Genomic DNA, 25,344 nt, shown 5'->3' on the forward strand with positions numbered 1-25,344 from the left:
CATTTCATCTGGTAACGGATGGGCAAACGGAGAGGACCATCGAAACCTTGGAAAACATGTTGAGAGCTTCTGTCATGGAGTTTTGAGGTACTTGGAGGAACGATTCGATATAATTGAGTTTTATTACAACAATAGCTACCATGAAAGCATCAGTATGGTTCCTTTTAAGACCTTATATGGAATAAAATGCCGAAGTCCAATATGTTGGGATGATAGTACCGAAGTTGTCATATTAGGACCTGAAATTATCCAAGATATGGTGGATCAAGTGCATGCATGTGTTTCAGAAAGGATGAGATCAAGAGCGGCACAAGATAGGCAAAAGAGTTTTGTCGATTTGAGGACGAGCGATATCAAATTCGCGGTTGGGGATAAAGGGCTACTTAAGGTTTCTCCCATGAGAGGAGTAATGATGTTTGGGAAGAAAGGTAAGTTGAGCTAAAAGTTCATCGGTCCATATGAGATATTGGATATGGTCAGGGAAGTGGCCTACCGTTTGGCACTTTCACCGGCACTTGAGCGAGTACACAACATATTTCACATGTCTCAACTGCGGAATTATGTAAGTGATCCTTCCCATGTTCTTGAAGCAGAAACGATCGAGTTGGATGATACCTTAACTTATGTACAGACTCCTAAGGAAATCTTAGACTAGAAAGTGAGAAAGATAAGGCATTGGGAAACAGTATTGGTATTGGTGCTTTGGTCTAATCATCAGGTAGAAGAGGCTACATGGGAGGCCAAGGAAGCCATGAAAGAGCGATATGCTCTCCTCTTTGATCAGGTATGAGTTTGGTTACGAGGCCTTAACCTTATTTTTAGAAGGGTGGAGAGTGTACGCAAAGTGCAAGTTTCTTTTGTTTAGTGAGTTTATTTCATCTTAATAGTCGTTTGTTGGTCCTGTTAGTCATTAGTTGTCTTGGTATATGTGGGCATGTGAGGGCCATGTGTAGTAGAGACCTTCCGATGGGGTGTTGTTAGGACATAAAGAGAAGTGTTAAAGGTGCTTTGTATGGATCGGATGTGAACTTCGGGGACGAAGTTCGTTTTAAGGGAAGAAGACTGTAATACCCCTGATTTTCTAGTTGTGCACTATAGAACAGGAAACCCTCCCGCGCGCATCCCCGCGTTGGAATTTTTGAGGCGGCGACACTTCACCCACGGAACTTTGTGAACAAAGCATGTCATGGGCTGTTACCGATTTGAAAGGCATTGAAACCTATGAAAGGTTTGAACAAGGCTGCATTTGTGGAGTCGCCACCAATTTTTATGGAAAATTGGAACCGTTTGAATACTTCATGCCTTGTCAAGACAAGAAGTAGTGAGATGAACATTAAGAAATTCGTTACCCTTACCATTCTATGTCTAGAATGACTCTCTCAATGTCAATGAACACGGATGCTCACAGAGATCTTGAGTAAGGGGTGAGGGTACGTATTAGGAAGCTCTTTAATCGAACACTTAATCCCGCCCGCCTCGAGAGCGGCCTCTACTAATGATCAGGGTAGTCACTTACACTTGATATGTTGTTGATTATATGCATGCGATGCAAAATTCACAATATTAATCTTGGCATGTGAGAATTAGACTAAGTCGGTTGACATAAAATTTAGCATACAATTGGGTCAAAGCGGAGAACTTACATTCATTTACATGTGAATTTCCAAGTAAATAAATCATACAAGAACAAACAACACAAATAAATTACAAAGGGACATTGAATTTACGTCATAAACATTCTCGAAAAGAACTTTAAAATGAAATAAAATAAATAAATAAAATGAAAGTGAATTGAAAATTGAGAATTAAGAATTGAAATACGAAAATATGTCGAATTAAGGTGATAATATGGATAATAGTTGATTGGAAACCTATTAGAAAGCCTACGTCAAAACGAGACGATATCGGAGGCAGAAACCAACCCAGAACAGGCACAACATCTGCTGCGTCCCCTAGAAGAGGCGCATCAGTTCATGCGTATGCTCTTGAGCTGGGTTCTGACTGTGAAAGTCAGGCCAACGGGTTAGTTATTGTTCATTGGTTAATTTACGTTGATTACTTATATACGACTCAAGAGGAAGTGATTTAGCATGTTATATGTACTAAATATTGTCATAAGTTAGATTAAAACGAATTATACAACGGTTTACTAAAATACGATGATTTACGATGTCAGATTTACAAAGATCGAAACTTTGAATGAAACTAAAGGAGAATAAGTTTGAAATTAATACTGGAAAACAAACTAAAAGCATATACAAAGACGAATTCAAACGACCCGATATGGAGATGTGAATGTGGGAATTTAATAATCCACGGGGGTTTTTCAAACACCTGGAGTCGCCACCAAATTTAAGGACATTTTGAAACCGTTTTAGAGAAAATGGATTCGTGTGTGGGTACATGTTGGGAAGCTCATTCAAACACCCAACCCCGTCGGTTGGAAACAAGAGTCTCTACTAAGTCAAACAATGGCCAATTTAATTAAACTAGTATTTGTCGTATGCAACCATTCATATTAAACCCTAACCCTAACATGTGACAATCAATTCTAGTGGATTAAATGGACATAACTTCGTCATGCAATTTAAACATGTGAGTTCATTAAGCTATTCTAGCATAAAAACAAACAACGAGGAGAGAAAGAAACTTCTTACTCAAGCGGCACTGTAACAAACATGAGTTAGATCACAATAACAATTGCAATAAAAGCCAATAAGCAAACAAGGCATTAACAAACACCAATCAACGAAACAAGGGTCATCATGGACGAACACCACACATGGCCAACGTGACCACCAAGGGTGCATACATGACCTATTCTAAGTCAAGTCGGGCTTCAAACAAGTGACATGAAACAATATAATCATATGCGAATGAAAAGAAACAAACATGCATCCAAATCAAACAATTGTTTCCCAAACGATTGGCATATGAACAAGGCAAGCAAAAGGACTAAACTAAGACGTAAAACAGCCTAGGGAAACGTGCCACGAGGCATCACACATGACTCAAATCGGCCAAGCAAACAAACATGACGATAATTGAATAAACATGCTAACGATTTCAATTAAATCATAATAAAAACAGTTAAATCTAAACATGCTTATCTTATCATGCCAATCATGTCAATCATACATACATTAGACTAATTCTTAGCCTAGAAAGCCGTGACACACGACATACACACGAGACAACCAAATCGGCACAAATTCAGGCGATTTCATGCAATTCTAATTAATTAAACTTTATTAATTAAACTAACATGTGAATAAGCAACCAAATTAAATCATACAAACATGCATAATCTAATTTAAGCGAGTAATTCTCATGTTCATGCATACATCTCATAGTCCATGCTAAGATACGAATTAAAATTAAACAATTTCATTATTTAATCTAATTAATCATAAATTAACAATAACAATATCAAAGATGCAAACTTTAATTATAAACATACTAATTAAACATAAAAAGCATGTTAAAATTTCAAATTTAAAACATTGACATCAAATTAAACATAGATCTAAACATACGAGAATAAATCTAGCATAATTAACGATGAGCATGCGAAAACAATTCATATAACAATACAAATCGTCTAATTCCTAACAGAAATTAATCCACACAAGCAATAATCCATCCATAGGCATCCATTGGCATTCAACAACAATAATAATATCATCCTCCTCCATAATTATCAACAATAACAATATTATCGCTAAATAGCATAATTAATACGATAAAACGATAAACCGATAATTAATTAAATAAATTGCATTAAGGGAAGAAACTAGTGATTTTTGGCACCCTCAACTTACATGTATCTCGGATGCAAGCTTCTTGGTACGTCTATGATGGTTTTCAAATCAATCAAACGAAATAGAATTCAAATAACAAACATGTTTCACGTGTTTAACCCAACTTTGCGCAACGAACTTCAAACGATCACCACGACTTCAATACTCAAATGATTTTTCAAACCGAAAGATGTATTGGAATCTTCAAACTTCAAATTTTTGATCTTTAACAAAAAAACCAAACTAAAAATGCATTTAAAATTACTAAAAACGAAGCACAACAGTGCTGGTCAGAAACTTCTGAAAATCGCGCAAGGTAAAGTATTGAGTTATTTAATTTACCAAGTGCATTTCCTTAAGGCAAGAGTCAATCAAGGGCACTAACTAGATTACGTATGTCAAATTTCACGAATTGTGGTGGTGATTTGGGGTGGTTTCGAGTGGGATTTTCAAAGGGGTAGAACAGTGCTCTGGTTTTTTGGCGGAATGAACTCGAGGAAGAAGATGAAGATCTTCTTCGAGTTGAATCTGGTTGCTTGAGGCACGTTTTATGATATGTGAGCCCTAGGTTTCATTGGTATATCATGGTATAGGATGAGTAGAGCTTATATCGGTAGAGGAACTAGGCTTTCGATGGCTTAGAGCATAGGAAAGTCATAGGACTCGGTCTTTGGTAATTATCTTATGCAAGCTTATTCTCTATCTTTTTCTGATTTTTTTAGCTGGCAATAGAAGGTAGAAATATAGGGAAGATATCTTACTTGATGGGAAAGGAGATGAGTGTTGTTTTGTGTGCTTGGAGCTCAAGAAACGAGCTCCAAAGCTCGCCAAAACAGAGCACGGTAAGGGCTCGGGCAAGCTTGGTTCGTGGCTTATTGGGGCTTGGTTAGGTTGGGTTATGGTCTATGGTTAAGGCTTGACATGTGGTCTGGGCTAGGTGAGTGAGCTAGGTGAGAATGGAGACGGGTTTAGAGGTGTTTGGTGTGGGTTTGGGTGCTGCCAAAACGGTGGAGGCCGTGGTGGAGGTGGGTTGTTTGTGTCGTGTTTTGGGTGTGCTAAAGGAGGGATTTTGGGCTGCTTATTGTGGGGTTCGAACATGGGATCATGGGAGAGGGTAATGGGTTGGTATTTGCCTCAAGACTCGTGCCAAAACTTGGCATAAATCGTGCTTCAAAATGGCTCCTCAAAAATCACTTATAAAAAACTCGAAACTTCGAATTAAATAAAACGATAAATAAAAACCGTCACAAAAGCACATACTTTGAGTTTTTAAACCAAAAATCAAAAATCCAAATTAATACTTTTAAAAACAATTTATAACGATAAATCGTAAATAAAATCTCGCAACTTAAATTCAAATCGAATTAAATAAATTACATTTATTTCAAAAATCATCAAATCTTAAATAAATTAAATAAAAACTTTTATTTCATAAATCTTCAAAATCAAAATGCAAAGAAACAAATAACTATTTATTTCAAAACATTCAAAATGTCAATTTAAATAACCATTTAAATTAACAGAAACCGTCGACGTAAACTTGCTTGACATCCATGTGACGTATCCGTGTCACAAATACGTCATTTGAGAATTCATGTGTCCTATCATCATCGGGTAGCTGGCAGAATTTCTGTAAATTCCATTATCGACAGATACGGGTATCTACAAGAGAAATCGAATCCTTTAAATCCGGGTTTGAATAAATGACGAAAACCCGCAAATATTGACTATACGGGATTTATGTCGAAAAGGATTGACAAAAATATTTTAAGAAACATGAAATTATAGGTTTGAAAGAAATAAGGAGAGAAAACAGGGGAAGGGACGAACAACAGAGAACAGGAGGAAGAAGAAGGAGAGAAACAACGGCTAAGCAGCCTCTAAACACTACTACAAATGAGCACTTGGGCCACGGCTAAATTCGTGGCGTAAGTACTAAATTTCCGTGGCTAAATCATTTTGCCACGGGAATACCTTCCGTGGCGCAAGTGGCCGTGGCAAAGAGATAGCCACGGGAAAAACAAGAACGTGGCTATTATTGAATTTTTGGCCACGAATTCTCTCGTGGCTAATAACTCCCGTGGCCAAAGAAATTTCCCGTGGCGAAAAAATAATTTCTGTGACAAACAATATATATGAAAATTAAATAATCAAACGTAAAATAATTTTTTTATTTTTCACAATGGGTATTTTATCATATACAGAACCATGACAATCTAGGTAATTGTTTCGCTAGTTAACTTGATTCATTTGAACGTTATTTCGTTTCACGAGTCATGCATTTTTTAGCATCGAAGAGGCTTCCCGAGGTCACCCATCCCAACACTACTCTCACCGAGCACGCTTAATCTGAGAGTTATTTTGATGTGCCACCGAAATTGAATGTTACCTTTGTTGATATAATTAGCACTTTGAATCCTTTTAAGTGTATTTTTTTTCTTTCAAATCTTACCTTTAGTACTATTTAATTACATAAATGTTACATGTTTTACAAGTTTTTGCGGTAAAAACATTATTTTGGCCGAAACAATTAAAATTTCGACATTAACCTCCTAATTAATGATTTTGACATCATTTTTTTGCCCAAGTCAGTAATCCATTTTCTCCAAAAAGTAAAATTAATTGTGTTTTCCTAACATTTTTTATCTTTTGTTTATCGACATACTTATTTTCATTTCTCATGTACTCATTTTTTCGTATATTTTTCTTCGCAAATTCTATTGTATAACCGTTGTACCTAAGATATGAAAAATGAGACCATTTTTTGGTAAAATAATGACCGCTTTTTATAATTAAAGGTCTTTTTTCCCCAAAGTGATCACTATTAACAAAAAAATAGTCACTTTTTTACCCAAAAACCACGAAAAAGATTATTGTACAAAAGAATCGCTTATTTTCCTAACTGATTTCTCTTTGTTATGAACTTATCGTTTCTTTTCTTAAAATTTTTACATTATTTGCACATGTGACTTTAAATTATTATAATTTATATATTTTTCCGTGTGATGTGCTCATTTTCAATGAAAAAAATTTTCCAATTTTTTTTCTCAGCAAGTTAAATTTTAAGTAAATTTTTCACGGTACTCTCGAATTTTGACAGATTACATATGGTACAATTTTTATAAAGTTTTTACATATAGTACCCCTGTATTTACGTTTTTTAGTCTCAGAATACCCTTTGACAAACTTCCGTTATAACGCCGCTACTCATATGTCTTGTGACGCCTTTTTTTGTTATATAATACACTATCAATTCATCATCTAATAATACCTAAATCATTATTTTGTCTAACAAACTAACATTTAGTAACTAAATAATATAACAATAACAACATAACATACACAATTACTCATCAAATTACTTATAGGAGTAACGACGTTATGACGAAATTTCCCGAAAGAGTATTCTGGGAATGAAAAAGGTAAACACAAGGGCAACATATGTAGAAACTTAAAATAAGGGGTACCATGCGTAATCTGGCAAAGTTCGAGGGTACCATGAGAAATTTCCGTAAATTTTATATCAAATTCAAATTTTTCTATAAATATCCTACAAATAAAGTTGGAAATAAAATTTTGAATGAAATAGTTTAACAATATACTCCCTCCTATTCTAAATAACTGTCCCATTTGCCATTTCCGTCTATTCACATAACTGTCCCATTTGCCATATTTGGACATGGTTTTTTTACTTTCCTACCCTTAGCTCTTTTCTTTATTTACCACCCCACCCACTCATAACCCATCATATTCAATACTTTTCATTATTTAACTCATATATTCTTACCCCTATACAATAATTTTCATTCTTTTAGCTATATTCCTTAATTTTCGTGCCATTATCCAAATGGGACACTTATTCAGAATAGGAGGGAGTACTAATTTTGGATTTTCAAAGATAGATGGTAAATAACTTTTTTATTCAATTTGATATGCTATATCTTTAAATGTGATCATGCGATTATTTAATATTGTTATTCAAGATTATAAAGTTTAATTTTAAAAAAAAAAAGTAAAAGAAATTCCCGACTTTAATAAACAGAGTATATATTAAAACAATTTTTTTAAATTATCAATATTTTGAAAAACTACAAAACATAAATGTGATCTGTAAAAAATCAAAAAATTAGACGATAAACTTTTCTTTGCTTGCATATAAGTTTATAAAATTTTAAAATTTCTTATTAAAGTAAATAAAACAATAAAAAATATTAATTAAATTAATCAAAGTGTTTCTAAATTTTTATATTCAAATGTATTTTCATATTATTATATTTGATTAAATTTCATTCAGATTTAAGTCGGAAAAGATATTCGCCACAGGTGTTTTTTTGTTCGTGGCTAAAAAAATATTTGCCACAGAACAATTCGTGACTAAATAAAATTTCGCCACGGGTGTGACATAGGCCGTGGCTAAAATAATTATTTGCCACGGGTGTAACCTAATTCGTGGCGGAAGTGACTTTTTGCCACGGGAAAAGTTATCCCGTGGCATAAATTTTTTTTCCAAAATAATGAATAAGTTTTTCCCGTGGCTAAGCAAAATTTAGCCACGAATTATAAGTTCCCGTGGCATAATTCGTGGCGCAAGTGATGATTTGTTGTAGTGAAAAGAGGCGCAGTAGATGCTGCGACTCATTCAGAAGGCGGAACAGCCGTTGCGTTCCCTCTCGACAGTGCCTCGCTGCTATTTCGTCAAAAAAGGTGTAAAACTTAACTTTTGAAAACGGTTTTGAGCATGCTTATAAATTCATACAAAAGTTATAATACAGAAGTAAAACAATATTAAAGTGGGATTTACACTCTCAGACTTACATGTTTAACAAAGCAAGATTAACTAAGTTGTCGTTTAGTAGTTGTTCGACTCGATTTGATGCAAACGAAAGTGCTCTTAAAAAAGGATAAGTAACAAATTGATTAAGATTGATTAATTGTGGAGTTGGTCAAATTGGTCGGTCATGCAACGAGACTGGTACCCAAAAGGATTTGGGCTTACGTGGTCGAGTGATCAAGCACGTAGGCGTCAAAAGCAATAACGATAGTCTTATAATTCATAGGGAGAAGAGAAGGGGCGAACACTCGCGTGAAAAATATGTGAGGCGGAGGCCTCTATTTATACTGATCACGAGGTGGAGGTTTAGGAAAAGATAGGATTTGGAAAGAATCCTAAAATATTATGGAAATTGACGAAAAACCAGTCCTGGAAAAGGCGCAACAGGCACTACGGTCCTTCCAAGTGGGGCAGCATCTACCGCGTCCTCTCCTGAGGCTTTTCTTTCTCAACAAGAAAGATTACCGCGTTTTTGCAATAGAAAAGGGGAACATTGATAGCTTCCTTATTCCCCAAGGTAGATATTTCGTGAATATTAACAATAATATTAGAAAATTAAGTTTTGTGTAAATTCTAGAACATTCCGACTCAGACTAAGACGGTTTTAGAAAATAAAGATGGTTTTTTACACGGACTCCAAATAAACTCTAATTACTGTCAAGACGATCGTATCGGAACTTAGATGACAACCAAAGGGTTGTCACAAATGTTTGAGCTACCACTTGTCAACGAACTTACGAAATGTCATAATTCGCTCTATATGTTAAACATGCGACCCACTCATCACTGGGTGTTTGGCGGGAGGTGCATAAATGAGGTTTCTACATGCACTCGGCCGAGAAAAATAGAGTACTCGACCGAGTAGCACTCACTCGACCGAGTTGGGTGAACGAGTGCCTCCTGGGCTTAAACCCAGATTCTGGCTATGTGTCACTCGGCCGAGTGGCTAGTGCACTCGACCGAGTGTGTATGGGTTCAGACTAATATTCTGCGAGTTGGGCTCTGTGTTTTGAGCCTTTATATACAAACAACATCATATTCATCTTTCATCTCCATTTTACAAACCCTAAACACGCTCAACTCCCTCTCAAGCACCCAAAACCTCTCTAAAATATCCTTCAAAACCTTATCCTTAGAGATCTACCTTATCTTAAAGATTTGTGCACCAAGCTCCACGCTTTCTTATTCTTTGCCTTTTGTAAGTTATTGTTCATCCTTTTTTCTCCTCTTATTCTTGGTAGTAACCTTAGAATTCGGGGGTTTGTCTTATGGGTATTTAATTAGAGTGTTGGGTAATTATATAGTTTAATTAAGGGATTATGAGTATTCTTTTTGTTGTAAAGCATATTTGTGATAGTATTTATTTAATTAATTGTAGGAGGAGACTTCATAAAGTAGCCCTTCTAGTGTGTGTGCTTATTATGGAAGATTATTTAAAAGGTAGGGTTTCCCTACTCGGTCTTGGTAATATAGTTGTTTACAATTGTGTCAATTGCCATGGATTTCTTAGTAAATCCCATAATTGCATTATAACTTATTAGGAAAATGATGTTAGTTGCATCTAATTATTGGAAATTCATTATATCATGATAATGGGTAAATGGTATTAGTTTCACATTATCATTGGAATTTCATTATAACTTGAGATTGAGAATGGGTGACTAAAGAATTGGAATACTTGTGGGTACATGCATTCATGTCATATTATAGTTCATGTTAATGTGAAGTGGATTTATTTGATATACATTATGTGGCACTTTGGTTACTTGTGAATGTTGGAGTATGTTAGTGGGATGTGGTAGAGGATTGTTGGTGTATGGTTGTGTTGTTGAGAAGAAGTAAGGCAGTTCGGGAGACCGTCCTACGCTTGGGTCGCTCCTTGCAATTTCCCACTCCAAGGAGGACGTGCAACTTACAACTTGAGTATGGAGGGACTCGTGTGGTGTCACGACATCTGACAGGGGTCCGGTTGGCACCCGGGCTCGATACTTTAGGCTTGTCATGACTCACGAGTATGTTTTACGGACTGCGGTCCGACAGTTGATGGCGGTGTTACGATGTCGTCACCGGGTTGATTTGGAGGTGACTTGTGATTCTCATACTTCACTCTTGCATGTCTTTATTGCATCTCATATCTTTTCACTCATATGGTATTGTGAGCACTCGTATTATTGAGACTAACCTTTAATGTTTTCAAAATCGGTGGTGAAGCATACGATATTTTCGGTCATATGGGAATCCGTGGATTGACAGGTTGCATTGTGCATATTGATGAGTCCGAGACTTGGAGCGGTCTTTCACTTAGCGTGTCACCACTTAACATTCTTAGTTTTGACATTATTTATTAGACTCCGAGTATTTCTATTTGGTTTGTATATTTGGTATTTTAGCTTAAAGTCCCGGGCATGTATTAATTCTCTTAACGCTGAAACTTATCTATGCTAAATATGCTTCTAAATAGTTGTTCGCATTCACTACCTTGGGAAAACAAGATGTGTAGCGTCTAGTTATCTAGGAAAGCCATGCTAAAGGCTTCCTAATTAATAGGGGTGTTACACCCTCCTTCCCGACATCATACACCTTCCCACCTACACTGCTCAAATCCACCCTCAAATGAACAAACTTACAACAAAACCCATGTTTCGCATTTATAACTCTCCAAATACATTATTCACTTATCATCTTAGTCACACTCGTTTTTGTCAATTATTTCCGCCATAATAAACTGATCATATCCACATTCCTTTCCCAACCATACCCAAATATAAGCCTTTTTTGCGTAAATCGTACCGACCATTTCATAACACCCTACACCATGCAATCCCTCTAACTTATCATACATCATGAATAACCACTTTAACGGAAACATAAAATGCCATAAGTTAAAATAACACATCAAATAAGCACACTCATTACGAGCAAATAAGCAAAATCATCTTTCTCAGAGGAACTCGTTTGAGTAACAGGACATACTCGGTCGAGTCCTGCCTACTCGGCCGAGTCCCCCTACTCGGCCGAGTCCCCCTACTCGGCCGAGTCCCCCTCCACACTTGATCCAATGCGCCCTTTCCAGAAGTCACAATAAGAACCCTAGATGGTCCACTCAATCAAGTATATTTGTAACACCCCCATACACCAAGGTGCCTTACCAGGACCACATAAAACATGAAAGTGCTACCATCTCGGTTACCCGAGGCAATGTATATCAAATTGACCATAAAAGAACATACTTTAGATGATTAAGTTTAAGTGATTACATAACAAAAATCCCAGAACTGTAAAGTGATACAAGTGTTCCAAATTATCAAAACCAACTAAAAGAAATATAAGTTCATCAACACAGCGGAAGACTTGATGGGTGAGATTGTCGTCGGGTCTCCCAATCAAATACATTTATATTCTCAACAAACAACAAGTTAGTGGTTAAGTCGAGGTCGATCCATGGGACGGTGTGCTTTGGGTTCTAAGTCTATCTATCTCAATTTATGCTAGTGTCACAATTGATTTGGGTTTGTAGTTGGTGAGTCTAGACTAATAGAAGCAATAAAGTAAAACAAGCAATAAAGAGGAAGGATGTAAACAAATTATTAAGAGTGCTAGGATATCATGGGTTCATAGGGGATTCATGAGAGTTGATCATACAAACATGTTCTCTACTAGATGCAAGCACTTATTGTTGTGATGGGATTGAGTTAGTGTATATCTTACAATCCCTAAGAAGGTTTGGGCCCCGGAGCCGAATCGATTAGATTGTACAACACCTACAAGTCGACTTAGTCCTTCCTATTCAACTATATGCGTGGTCTCATAAGACTCGAGTTGGTTTATGTCTTACAAGTCTCATTGAAAAAAGATAAGTGATGGGTAAAAAATGCAAGGATTCATAGGCTCGCATTTCATCAAACATAACATGTGCATAAGTTGAAATCACAACAAGCAAGAAAATAAATTATGTAAACATATTAGATTAAGCATGAATCAATCCCCATGTTGGTTTCCCCTAATTTCCCATTAATCCTAGCTAAAAGACTACTCACTCATTATCAAGTTCAACATGCTAATAAGGTTGTCAATCATATTAACAAAGCAAAACATGATGAATAAATGAATGTGATTATCAATAATTAAACATGAGTAAAGAGAATTATACCTATGAAGATGATTCCAAATAATAAAGCAAAGAATAAAAGAAGAGAACTTGATTGATGGAGAGTTGTCGATTCTCCAATAATAACCCAATAATATTCAATTACCCAATAATAAACTTGAATTACCCAATAATAAACTTGAACAATAATTAAAGAAAAATTAATGTGTAATTTTATGGAATGATTGAGATTAATCTATTCTAATCTACTCCTAATCTAATCTAAGATAGCTTGATTTAATCTAAGGAAACTTGGTGCTTTGATTATTACAAATGGAGTATATATAGTGGTACATCATTAGGATAAGCAATGGTAGATTAGTAAATAGCATTACTAAGTGCTGAGTAGGGAAATGCTCCTCTCGAAGGAGATGCGCATATCACGTTGCTAGTCCCGCCACAATATGCTCGTCCCGAGCATGTGGAGAATAGGCACGGGCTCCCTGGACTGTGATCCGAGTGGATCGTGGAGGAGACGCTCGGATTATGAGGGGAGAAGACGCTCGTCTTGGAGGGGAGACGCTCGGATAATAGGAAAGGAAGACAAGAGTCTTAAAGGGGAGACACTCGTCTTGGGTCTGGGGACGAGCGTCTTGAGTCTCGGGACGCGCGGATTGGCGGACAGCTTGTCTATTTGAGCTCGGATCGTAAAACGGACGTCATTTCCTCATCCGGGCTCTTCTTGGAGTGATTCAAAAGCCTAGACCACTTGATTTTTCGATGTCGTTTAATCTAGCATACTTTCAGATCCAAAGGAACAAATCTTGGTTTGGGTTCCGAGCAATTTCTTCTTGCATTGGCTTTCTTCTCGTCATCCTTGCTTTTAAGCCTATGATCCTTCTATATACTATTTATTCCTATATCCTTGGTCATCATTCTTGCCTCCTCTTCATACTAGTCCATCCAATATCGTCAAAAAGCTTCTAAATATACATGAAAGACGGGAATTCCGCCTAATTATCTTCCTTCCTACAAAACATATACAATGCAATAGGAAAGCCAAATAGGAAGGAATTGACGGATAAAATGGCCATGAAATGTTATAATAGTATGAAAAATAGGTTCAATTAGGGGACTAAATGTGCTCAAATATGAGTCACATCAAGACTCTAAGTGACACACGATGTCTCAATTCCAGCTATCCCATGCGCATCCATCTCATACTTGCTCAAGAACTGGTCACCATCCCCGAATGTATCACCACAATTTTTAAAACAATTAAACGAGGTCAGTTACAACATAAATAATATAGAATAAACAACAACATATACACAATTACAATCTCCAACACCGTCACATCAACAATCACCTGACTACAGACTAAAGTGTGTAGCCCTGCCAGAATATCCATCGCAACAGATATTCCACACCGCCAATGGGGGACCGCAACCGTTCCCACCAAATCCCTGCTCATCAACTCCGAGCGAAAATCCAAGTTTCTTAATGTGCACATCCCCTCCTGTGGCGGGTTCCACAGAGGGCGAATCAAGGGCGTGACGCCACTCCCGCAAGTGACTTCACTCAGCCGAGGACGCGCCTCGCGAACCACAGACAAACACATCCAACCAATTATACAACCACTATTACCAAAACCAATTACCATATAATTACATGCCAATCATACAACAACCATCTTATAATCATTTACACAATAACTGAGTAGGGAAACCCTACCTGGAAAAGCAGTCACCAAGATCGTCACAATCAGCTAATCAGAAACTTTTCTCTACGAAATCACCTCTTATCAATCACATAATCTTACAATCACCATCTATTATCAAAATACTCCCAAAACCCCCAAATTACCTGGTTAGGCCTGAGGATCGATCGCTAGTGGTATCAGAGCAAAATGATCCTCAGGCCTAACCAATGAATTTAATAATGAATTTAGGAGGTGTCTAAATAAAATGAACCCGGGTAGGAACTGTTAGGAGCCCACTTAAGACTTGGGATGAGTTAGGGGCCCCCTCACACCAAACTTCTGGCCCTTTCAGTTTTGAACCAGTTACCTTGAGAGATATTACAGTGTGGGGTAATTTAAAATGAATATCGTTTATTGTCTTAGGAATTTTGTTTACCTTGTTTGAATATTGTTTTCATTGATGATTACGGTTACGGGGACGTAACCTTGCTTTTACGGAGAAGGGATGTGATATGATTTTTAAGCATTGTTATAACATGTGGATATGAGAAAAGTATGTTGGCATGTATGTAGGAGGCGTAATTATGGTTAACATGTGAAGTATTACGGAAATTGTGTGAAATTGTGAAGAATGTGATTTGGTTGGATCCTCGAAATTTTAACCTTGATTGCTTTAGCTGCCATTTATTTCCTGTTTAATATCCTTGCACGAAATTTTTATGCGTGATAGCCTTATGAGTTATATTTCATATGCCGTATGTCTCATGCTTAAAAAATATAGGGTTTAGGAGTAATAAATATTTTAGTGGACAGAATATTCCTGTACAGTGATGTTTTCGTTCCATATTTTTGTAAAAATCGCCATTCAAAACTTACTTATTTAGATATGATTCCAACTCCACTGTTTAGAATATTCGTATATTTTTCTAAATTGATAAGCCACGTTGCAAAATAATATTTTGACAATTTATAGTTATTTTTTACATGTTGACCTAAGTTTCTGACAAGTTGCTGTAAAATTTCTGTTTCGACCAAATAATTTATAAAATGCATTATAAATTGACCTTATGAGTTTTTGACTTGATTCTTTCTCTCATGAATTGTTAACTCTCTGTATTTTCTAAAAATTATAAGTTATCAAGAAGTAATTATGTTATTATTTATTAATGGTTTTGGAAGTTGTAACATGTTTTTTTTATCCTTGAAAATGTAAGTTATGCTAAAATTTCAAACGAATTGTTTCTTATCTCTCACCTTGGCATTTTGATGTTGTAAATTTTGTGAAATAGAATAACATGTCTAGTGATATGCGGAATGTGTTGCCCTAAGCCTATATATATTGCATCCATGTTTAAGTTAGATGTCATTAGTAAGAAATAAAAGCTCAAGTAATAAATCTAAATTAATTGTAGTTATTTAATTTCCGTTTAGTAACTTTTATTATATCATCAATCAATATTATGTTGGAAATAATGGTTGTCTTGTGTTACAATGTATATTACATGTTTTGTGATGTTATAACAAATGGTTTGTTTATTCCAGTTGTTTGATATCCCGAACTTCGAGGACGAAGTTTATATTTAGGGGGAAGGAATGTGATACTACAAATGTTTCCAGTTATTATTGTGACATCTTGTGATAGGATTGGTGTAGTTGATAATTGTGAATGGATGATTGTCTTTTCATAAGTTGGATGGTGCTCAGTTGTGTGGATGTTTATAGATGTTGTTATAGTAGTTATGGGCGAACTTCGGGACGAAGTTCATTTTAAGGGGGGAAGACTGTAATACCCCTTAATTTAATAATAATTTATGAAAATAATTTATGTAATTTAAATAATTAATTAATAACATTTCTAATAATAATTGCAAATGAGATGTTAATTAAATAATAAAGTAAGTAAGCAAGTCGGGAATTGGGCTTAGCTAGTAATAAGGCCTTGTGCCGTGTGTTATATATAAGTGGGCCGATTATATTTGGCCTAGTATGAGCATGGTCGGGAATTGTTTCGGGATTTAATAATAATAATATTAATGAGGAGAATAATAATAGGTTCAGATAATAATAATTATAATATTAATAATCCTAAATAATATTAGTGTTATAATAAAATTAGTAAAGGAAATATGTAGTAATTCTACTTGTGGGAAGGCTAATATAATATGTAATAATATGTAATAATATGTAATAATAATAATAATAATAATAATAATAATAATAATAATAATAATAATAATAATAATAATAATAATAATAATAATAATAATAATAATAATAATAATAATAACAATAATAATAATAATAATAATATAATTTATAATGATAATAATAATAATATGATAATTCCCAATAATAATCGGAAAAAGGCAATAGTTTCCTAATTGGCCTCATATACTCTCCAAACTTAGACTATAAATAACATGATATCTGAAAAATAATTCACAAAGAAAGAGGAAGGAGATTTAAGAGACGGAATGAGCAATTAGCAATAAAAAGTAAGACTGTCTTATAATTTAATGTATTTATTTTATAACTTATATAACTCGTAAACTAGACCACCATATGACTAGCTAAGGCCTTGAACGTGGACGTGGACCATTAGGGAGTGACCAGACCATCTGTTTGACCACCGTTGACCGTCGGGGTAGGGGTAATTATTGGGTTTTTCGTGGGTGTTTAGGGTGGCTGTGTGACTCGGTTTTTACTTATTTAGGACCCCCACCATGCTTGACTCGAGACCGGACCTGGGGGATGGACCGTGGGTGGTGCGTCGACCATAGGGGTAGCATTAGGGCGGTTGTTGGTGGCTCTTTGTACGGTGGTTAGCCGGAGTCTCGAGGGAATGCCTGATGGTAGTTTGCACGATAGAATAGTGTTTATAACCCATTGCCGTGGTTGGGTGAGACTGTACCTCAGTTGGGTTGGCTCAGGGTGGTTAGTCGACGCTTATGGGTGGTCGTGGGTGGACATGGGTGGTGTTTTGCGTAAGGGTTGCCGGTTGAGCGTGAAATAGGGGCGAAATAGAGGAAGTGGTAGGGTCGTGCGTGACCGTCTTAAGACGAGCAACATAGTCGTGTTTCTGACCGTGAGTCAGGTTGGAGGGTACCGTTAGAACTGTCGTGGACCAGGGGGTAATGGAGGTGGCCGTTGGGTATGAGAGTTGTTGTAGTGGCCGTAGTCATGGGTTTAATACACGGTGTTGGAAGGGTTATTGCTGCTGTTGTTGGTCGTCTTATGTCGTGTTTTGAATGGGTGTTAGGGCATAGGTTTTGGGTCTGGTGATTGGACTTGACCTAGATCTGGGTGGTCGCCTGTACTCACTTTGAATGGGGGTGGTGGACACGGTGAGGCACGGCCAATGAGGGTGTTTGTGGGTGATTGTTACGGGTGGTTTACATGGGTATTTGTAGAGTTTTGTTTATGGGTGTTAGACACGGGTTTGGGTTTGATTTTAGTTTGGTTAAAGACGGGTTTTTATAATTGTTAATTTACGAGATAATATAATTACGTAATTAAAATATAATTAAGCAATTGTTTATAGAATAATAGCAATTGCAAATATTATTAATATGTTAGGTGACGGATTTGTGAAGAAGTTATAATCGGTTCGTTTGCTTTAATTATTTGGACCGCTTGAGCTGCTTATTGGAATTGCTTACCAGGTAGGGATAAATCGTACTCAACTCTTGTTCGTTAATATTTGATATAACGGATGATTTATATTAAAGTGGAATTGATCATATGTGAATTGTTCATACATTGATATTATAATGGTTGGAAGGGAGATTTATATTGCATTGTGTTAGTTGATATTAATAATTGTGATGAGGTGATTTAAATTGTTATTGCTTATTGTGAATGTGAAAATTGTGAAAAGCTGTGCTATAGTCAGATGTACTTTGTTGAGGGAGTTTGTACTCTGGGAGTTGGTAATATATACGTTGTGAGGAAGGGGTACTATTACATGATGGCGGTACGTTGTTAAGGGAGGGGTACTAAAGTAGTATGAGCACGTTGTTAAGGGAGGTGTGCCAACTAATGAGAAGGAGCACGCTATTAAGGGAGTGGTACAATGTGAATGGAATTGGATTGCCTATCGTATGTTCTTGTTATTAGTACTTATTCCTACTCAACGTCGTGGTTGACCATGTATTCGTGAAGACCTGTGATGAACAATAACGGGGAGCAGATTTGACAGGTACTAAAGATTAGCTGACTTGGGAGCTTATGGGAATGCGTGATGACTCGGCCAGTTACCTAGAAGTCTAGACCACATATATTATTTGATCACTTTATTTATTTTCGCTACGAGTTGTATCTTATTTTATATTAAGTTTAGTTTGATTAAGTTCTAATAAACATGTAATCGCTAAGTTTTAATTTAAAGTACTTTGGTTGGTTGAACTTTTTTAATCACTACCTCGGGAAACCGAGATGGTAACGTTCTCATTTACTTGGGATGTCTAGCTAAAGGCTCCTGAATAATTGAGGGTGTTACAAGATTGGTGACAAGGGTGAGTGATAGCATGATGAGAGAAGATCCATGGTAAGAAAGAGTGAGATGGTACTGATATGAAATAAAGGGATTTGAGTTTTGGAGCAATGAGAAGGTAACCATAGCACTAAAGAGTTAGGTAAAAGGAATAAGGAGTTGAATTGTTAATTGATTTTTTCGAGTAAAAAAAGAGAAGAATGGGGGAGTAAACTAGGAGAATTTTGACCGGAGTTATGTGATACAGAAGTAAGGAATTGTCGAGATGTATGATACTACCATGAGGATGTGAGTTAATGGTCATATAGGATTTTCAGGACAACATGTTAGTCTTGAGTTTCGAGGAATTAAGGGGAGTAAAAGTTGGTAGAGTATTTGCACGATATAAGATTTTGGTGGTGAGTTGGGTGACGAAACAATTAAGGATAGAATTGGAATGAATGTTAAGGTAAATTTTGTTGATGGGTTTAATGTTCGTTATTTGGGATGTTAACCGAAATAGGTATGAACTGTGATATTAGAGGTGAGTGTAAAAGATTTGTTATATGAACAATGGTGGTGTCGTGGTGTTGTCACTAGTGGTTAAGGGTGATGATAAATAGGAAAGATAGCCATTCTAAAGAGGTTGATTTTGTGGAGGTCGGATTAGTATGTATGGTTGTATGGGAATATACGATGTGGTTATAGGAGGCGGTTGCTAGTAGTTGGGTATTGATGGTATGGTTACATTTGTCAAGAGGTTATAGTTACGTGAATGGGAGAATGTGTTATGAAGGGCATACGAGTTAAGCTCGGGCGAGAGGTAACCGTTATCAGGTGGTAACTTACGTGATCAGGTTGGTTAGTTATATTCGATTATGGGTCGATTATGGGTTTAAGACATATTTTCCCTTTTCAAGAAAAAGATGAATAATTCTACCCGAAAAAGGTGATTGGTGCGTCAGCTGCTTGTTTCTTTTTTGGCTACATAAGTACATGTATTAACGCCTTACCTTATTGCAGGTTGCAGGAAAGGCATTCGTATAACAAATTGGGCAAGCAAGGACAAGCCCCCTCATTAGTGTCCTCAAATACTAAAGAATCATACACTTAATACAATGGCAAGCAATTTCAATGGCCAAGGGTGTGATAAGCAAGGGCAAGATTCGGATGCGGTGTTAGCCCAAAGTTCGGATCGTAAGTCAAAAGCAGACTTCATACAAGAAAGCAGGACATCTGAAATCCAATCCTGTAATTATAACTAGGGGAAAGGTCTTCAGTCGTGAGAGCCCTTGCTTCTTCCCTTTCCGGGGAAGGGTCTTCTTCAAAGGCGGAAAAGGCTCACTTGTTCTGGTTTTCTTTTTAAGGCTTAATAGGGCGAGTCATCCCTTTGTTACTTCATTTGATCTTCTTGCATTTTCTTACAGGAATTGAATTGGAATTCTATAGAAGCATAGTTAGTTCTTCTCTTCCCTTTCCTAATAAGCGCTTGCTTGACCAAAGGGAGTTGTTTACTTTCTGAGTGCTTGCTTATGGGAATAAGCTAGCTTAAGCTTCCTGGACCACCTTATGAAGAAAGATAATCCTTAAGACCGATCTCCTCGGAACACTCACTACCCAGTTGAGTGGTTTGCTGTCCGAGCCCTTTCCACGGCTTGACCCTACCCCACTGACCGTGTCCAAGTCTGAGAAGCCTTAATTCCCACTATCAACCTCATGCTCATGCGCGATATTAGGTCAGTCTTCTTCCTCTACCGCATCTTCTTCCCGAGAAGCTTGTCTTTCCCCTGCACCTGCACCAGCCTTTCGTCCCACTCCTCTTCCTGCCCTTGCTGCTGCCACTTCAGCCAATGCTTCAACCCGAGCATCTTTTAGGTGACAAGCAAGATCCTTTAGGTGGATTATGGACCCGTGCTGCCAAGTTATCAAGGGGCAGTTGTTGATGAGGGAGGCAAGAAAAGATAAAGAATCGAAAAACCAACAAGTCATACTAACTTATCTAATATTTGTTAAATAATTAAAGAAGAATTCTCTAATGCCATGAACCACATAATCATAGCGGGCATGCGCGCCAAAAGAGACAAGAACCCATGGAAAGGAAGGACAGAGAAGAATGTATCTGAGAGCAAAGTTCGGTGTGTCAATCAAAGTGGACTCCTTCTTTAGTAGCCGCACTTCAACCAAGAGCAAGTTTGTTAGAAGTGCTTATGCAAACAAGGACCGAGTGAGAAAATATAGGTAAGAAGCGCCACCACCAATGATCAGTCTAGCAAGATAGCGTACCAAGAGTCTCTTTTTGGATTTGTGGAAATTGAATGTCATTTGCATTTCAAAGAGCGCGTCTTGCAAGGAAGATTGCAGACCCAAGAGGTTCAAGGTCAGGGCTAGGAAAGGAAAGCTATGGTCAGGGTCGGAGTCAGGTTCGGGGAAAAATGGCTTATGAACCAGTGCCGGTGCCTAGTGCCCGGTGCCCGTTGAACGAAAGCTGGCTGGCTGGGGGGATCCGTTCTATCACTGGTTCTCTCTTTCTATCTCCGAATTAAGAGATTTAAAATCTTTATCTCTTTCGAAAGTCAGTTTAAACACTTAGTCAAGGCGATTGGAGTCACATGGAGGTTGAAGAAAGACTCTTTCTGGGGAAGCAGTAGAAGGAGCAGGAAGCAAGTTAATTTAGTATTAATGTGAGATGGAGCATTAGTCTGTGATTCATGGCTTAAATAGATTAGGAAATCATGGGGCACTTGACACTAACTCCTTTCTTCTTCTTCTTGTTGAGCGAGTGCAAGAAATAGGGCTAGTGTCAAGAGTTCAGTCTCTCTATGTTATGAGTATTGACGGGAAGTTCTCGACTACACTCTGCCTATACCTATAAAGTACTCTATAGAGGAGAGGTTCTTTCTCTGTTCAATATCATTCTTATAAGAGGTGAGGCGAAGGCTCTCAAGTGCGGATAAAATGGACTACTCTTGCGTGATAGGAAGAGAAATTTATGCTCGATAGGCCCCACCGGAAAGACATAGGCTTTCCCCTATAGCTTGCTTAGTTTACTTTGTCTTACTTCAAGACTCTATACCATATGAAGTGAATGAAGGCGTATATATGGGATTATGTTTATATGGGCGATTGGGAGAGATTAGCGCGCCTCCTAGTAGTCCAGTCTATTTGTTGTAAAGTATGGCATGGCACAAACGTGTATAGCAAGAAGAATTTCAATGGAAAGGGGCGTCTTGTATAAGGATAAAGACAGTGTCTTGTATGTAAAAGGGGAAGCTTCCTCTCGAATCCACACAGAAGATTAGTAGGGTAGTACGAAGCAGGCTCGAATAAGAGTTGTTGTAACATAAAGTTGGCGCTCACTCTAAAGTCAAGCATTAGGAGAGAGTGCGATATCGGAAGAAGAGAACGCAAAGTGGTCGACTACAAGGTATAAGGACGGGTAGGCTCTTACCGGGAAGTCCTCCCGTACTATAAAGGAGAGAGGCAGTCACTCCTCGACTCAAAAGAAAAGCCCAGTGCGGCATAACGAGTCAGGGGTGGGATGCTAGCAGCAAGTAGTACGTCTACTCTTCTATACGGGTGAGAAGTTCACTTCTTAGATCTATGCTTTGGTGGCCCTATCTGCGGCTGCGGGTAATGGTTGTGGTGGTGGAGAAGGATTCTCTCTTTCTCTTTCATAATAGCGATTAGATTATCTGTGTGCTGCTTATAGCGAGACGAAGAGTCTAAGATTGAGATTAAAGTCAAGCGCAGGAACAAGTGTGATGACTGGTTCTTTCATCAAAAAATCGCACTTAAAGATTGGGGCTAAGACATAGGGTATGATTTAACACAGTCCCCGTGCTCGGGCAGAGAGTGCTTGATGCTTCATTCGAACAGAACCCAGCGTGCATCTTGCATCCCTACGCACTCTTGTCAAATAAATCAAGTAGGTAGTAGGGGGAAATCATCGCCTTAAGCGAGAGCCAAGAGAAGGACAAGACTCCGTTCTAACATATAGAGTCAGTAGTCAGAAGACGAGGGAAAGCCAACGTGTGGGGAGTCGTCAGCTTAGATTCATTCTTCTGCCCCAGCATTGAGATGAAAGGCGGTTTCTGAGATTGAGTGCAAGAGGAGTCGTCGCGCCAACACATTTCTTTTCTTTCTTTCGAAAAATCGCATTTCGACCTCCCTGTCCATCATCCGCTCGCCTGCGGCCGAACTCATCCCTGAACTTCAGCTTAATTCTCTCACTATCACTACCATAAAGGGGTAAAGGTAAGACTGGTTTACCAGGTTGTTTAATCAGATTGATACGGTATCAGTGCGGTGCATTATATTAATGGAATTGCGTTGGGTAGAAAGGCCAATGCCTAGTGTTACGTTCGAATAGTCGTCTCTCTCTAGCATATCTCTTAAGAAAAAAAAATTGTAGGAAGCGCCTTAAGGAGGATAGTTACAGAAAGGATGCGCGTAACAGCAGGAACCCCATCCACTCTAGAAGGGAAGTACAGTCGATAGGTTGTTTAGGATAATTTCCGTCATTCACAGCCATGCTGAAATCCATCTTACTATTAAGTGCAGGATAGGGGTCCATTCTCCTTTCATTCAATAGGGAGCAATCAATAGGGCAATTCACTGGTTTAGCATTGGAAAGAGCCCAAGTAAGCTACTTAGATTCATCCTGCGCCTAAGTGCGATCCAGGTCTTTAGAAGAAGAGTAGGATTCTAAGCCACATACCGCCCCATTAAGAAAGACAAAGGCAGGCTGCATTCCGGATATGCATTTTTCTGCTTACAAACTACGTACCATGTTAATAAGATAGCACATATAGCATAAGAGTCTACAATCCAGTCCACCCAGAAAGGAAGGCACCCAATCCAACCAGTCTACACGCCCTACTCCTGATAAAGGGCACTCTTCCATACAATCAAGATGGATCTCTTCTTCATTCTGCATTCTGCCAATTTTATTAAAGTAGTCACTGCTCTATTTTGACTAAATTAATGAACAATTCAAAGAGTTATGCTAATTCCACGTTAAGGGTTTAAATTTTTATAAGAGAACATGAAATCGAAAGAATGCCTATAATCTCATTAAAGAAAATAAATTCCCTAGCTTGATAATATAATATAAAGGAGAAGCGCCCTTACTTCCATTCATTCTGCTCTTAGATTAATGTGCGTTAATTCCTAAATAAATAGTGCAATTCACTTGCTTTGTCCATATATAATATCTATTAGGGGCAGCAGAAGCAAGTTAAGTGGCTGGATTTGGCGTTAGTGTCTGGTCTTATCAGTTCAGTGATTTGTACAACGGGTACCCTTCGAAATCTAAATATCATTAGGAGCTCGAACGAATGCTTAACAAGAAGAAGGCGCTGGTACTGAAGCATTTGAAAAGGAGTTGTCTCTAGGCATGTGGTTTCACTTGTCATTGCAGCATCAAAGAATTGGCCATCAAAGATTTCCAACTCGAGTCCAGACTTTGGATTCGACATCTCGTGGGATCTCTCATCAATGGTTGAAACTAGGTAAGGTCCCCAATTAATAGAAGTCACTTTCTAAGGTTATGTTCGCAAGTTAGGTTTGTGGGCTTGAGGTCGTACTCCCTAGCTACTAGACAGACTACTTGTTCCTTTTTTTTGTAGCTTGCCCCGTAGGATAACTATAACGCAGTAAGTCAGATATAGCTTATTTTATAGATAGATCTCTTGTCGAAGCAATCTATAGAGTTGTAGCAGAAAGAGCTCCCGTGGAATCAACTGATGCAAGGTCCATGTAAATAGATACAGACGCTTACAATATAGTGTAAGCAGAAGCAATTGTGGTTTACGTGCCAGAAGAGGCTTCACTAACCTACCTTTAGGATGTTCCTTTGAACAGTAGCTATAGCCATAAAAAGAGGTCATTATTGTCATAAACTATGTCTATTGTCGTTCACTTGACTTTATACCAAGAATCTTATAGGCATTATACGCCCCCAGCCCAAACACAATCGTACATGGTTACTTTCTTTTCCATATGAAAGGTGCATTGCCCTATATTTTCTTCTAATAAGAGCATAACTATATTCTCGAGACGGGTCCCAATCAGGACAATCCACAACATATGCCTGAGAATAAGAATGCACCTTTAGATAGAGGTCATTCCCAGGATTCGTAGCTCACGAAGCTACCTTTAGAACAAGACTTTTCTTAAAGTTTAGGCGCGCGATTATGTATGTTTATTCTGCAACCGCTTTTGCTTTATATTTCGTAGAAGAACCAAGAAAGTATCTTGTTGTATAATTATAGAGGAACTAATAACTCTTACATCAGTTTTGGCAACCTTGGGTGCTTGTCTACCTACTTTATCCGGTACGCCTACACTATTGGAAATGGAAGCACCCTTACTAAGAGCGTTTTATGCTTAACAAAAGGTAGAACCATGTACCGGTTTCAGAAAGACCTGATTAAGTAGAATACCAATCGGCGC

The sequence above is a fragment of the Silene latifolia genome, chromosome 2, assembly GCF_048544455.1.
Source record: "Silene latifolia isolate original U9 population chromosome 2, ASM4854445v1, whole genome shotgun sequence".
In the NCBI taxonomy this organism is placed as follows: Eukaryota; Viridiplantae; Streptophyta; class Magnoliopsida; order Caryophyllales; family Caryophyllaceae; genus Silene; species Silene latifolia.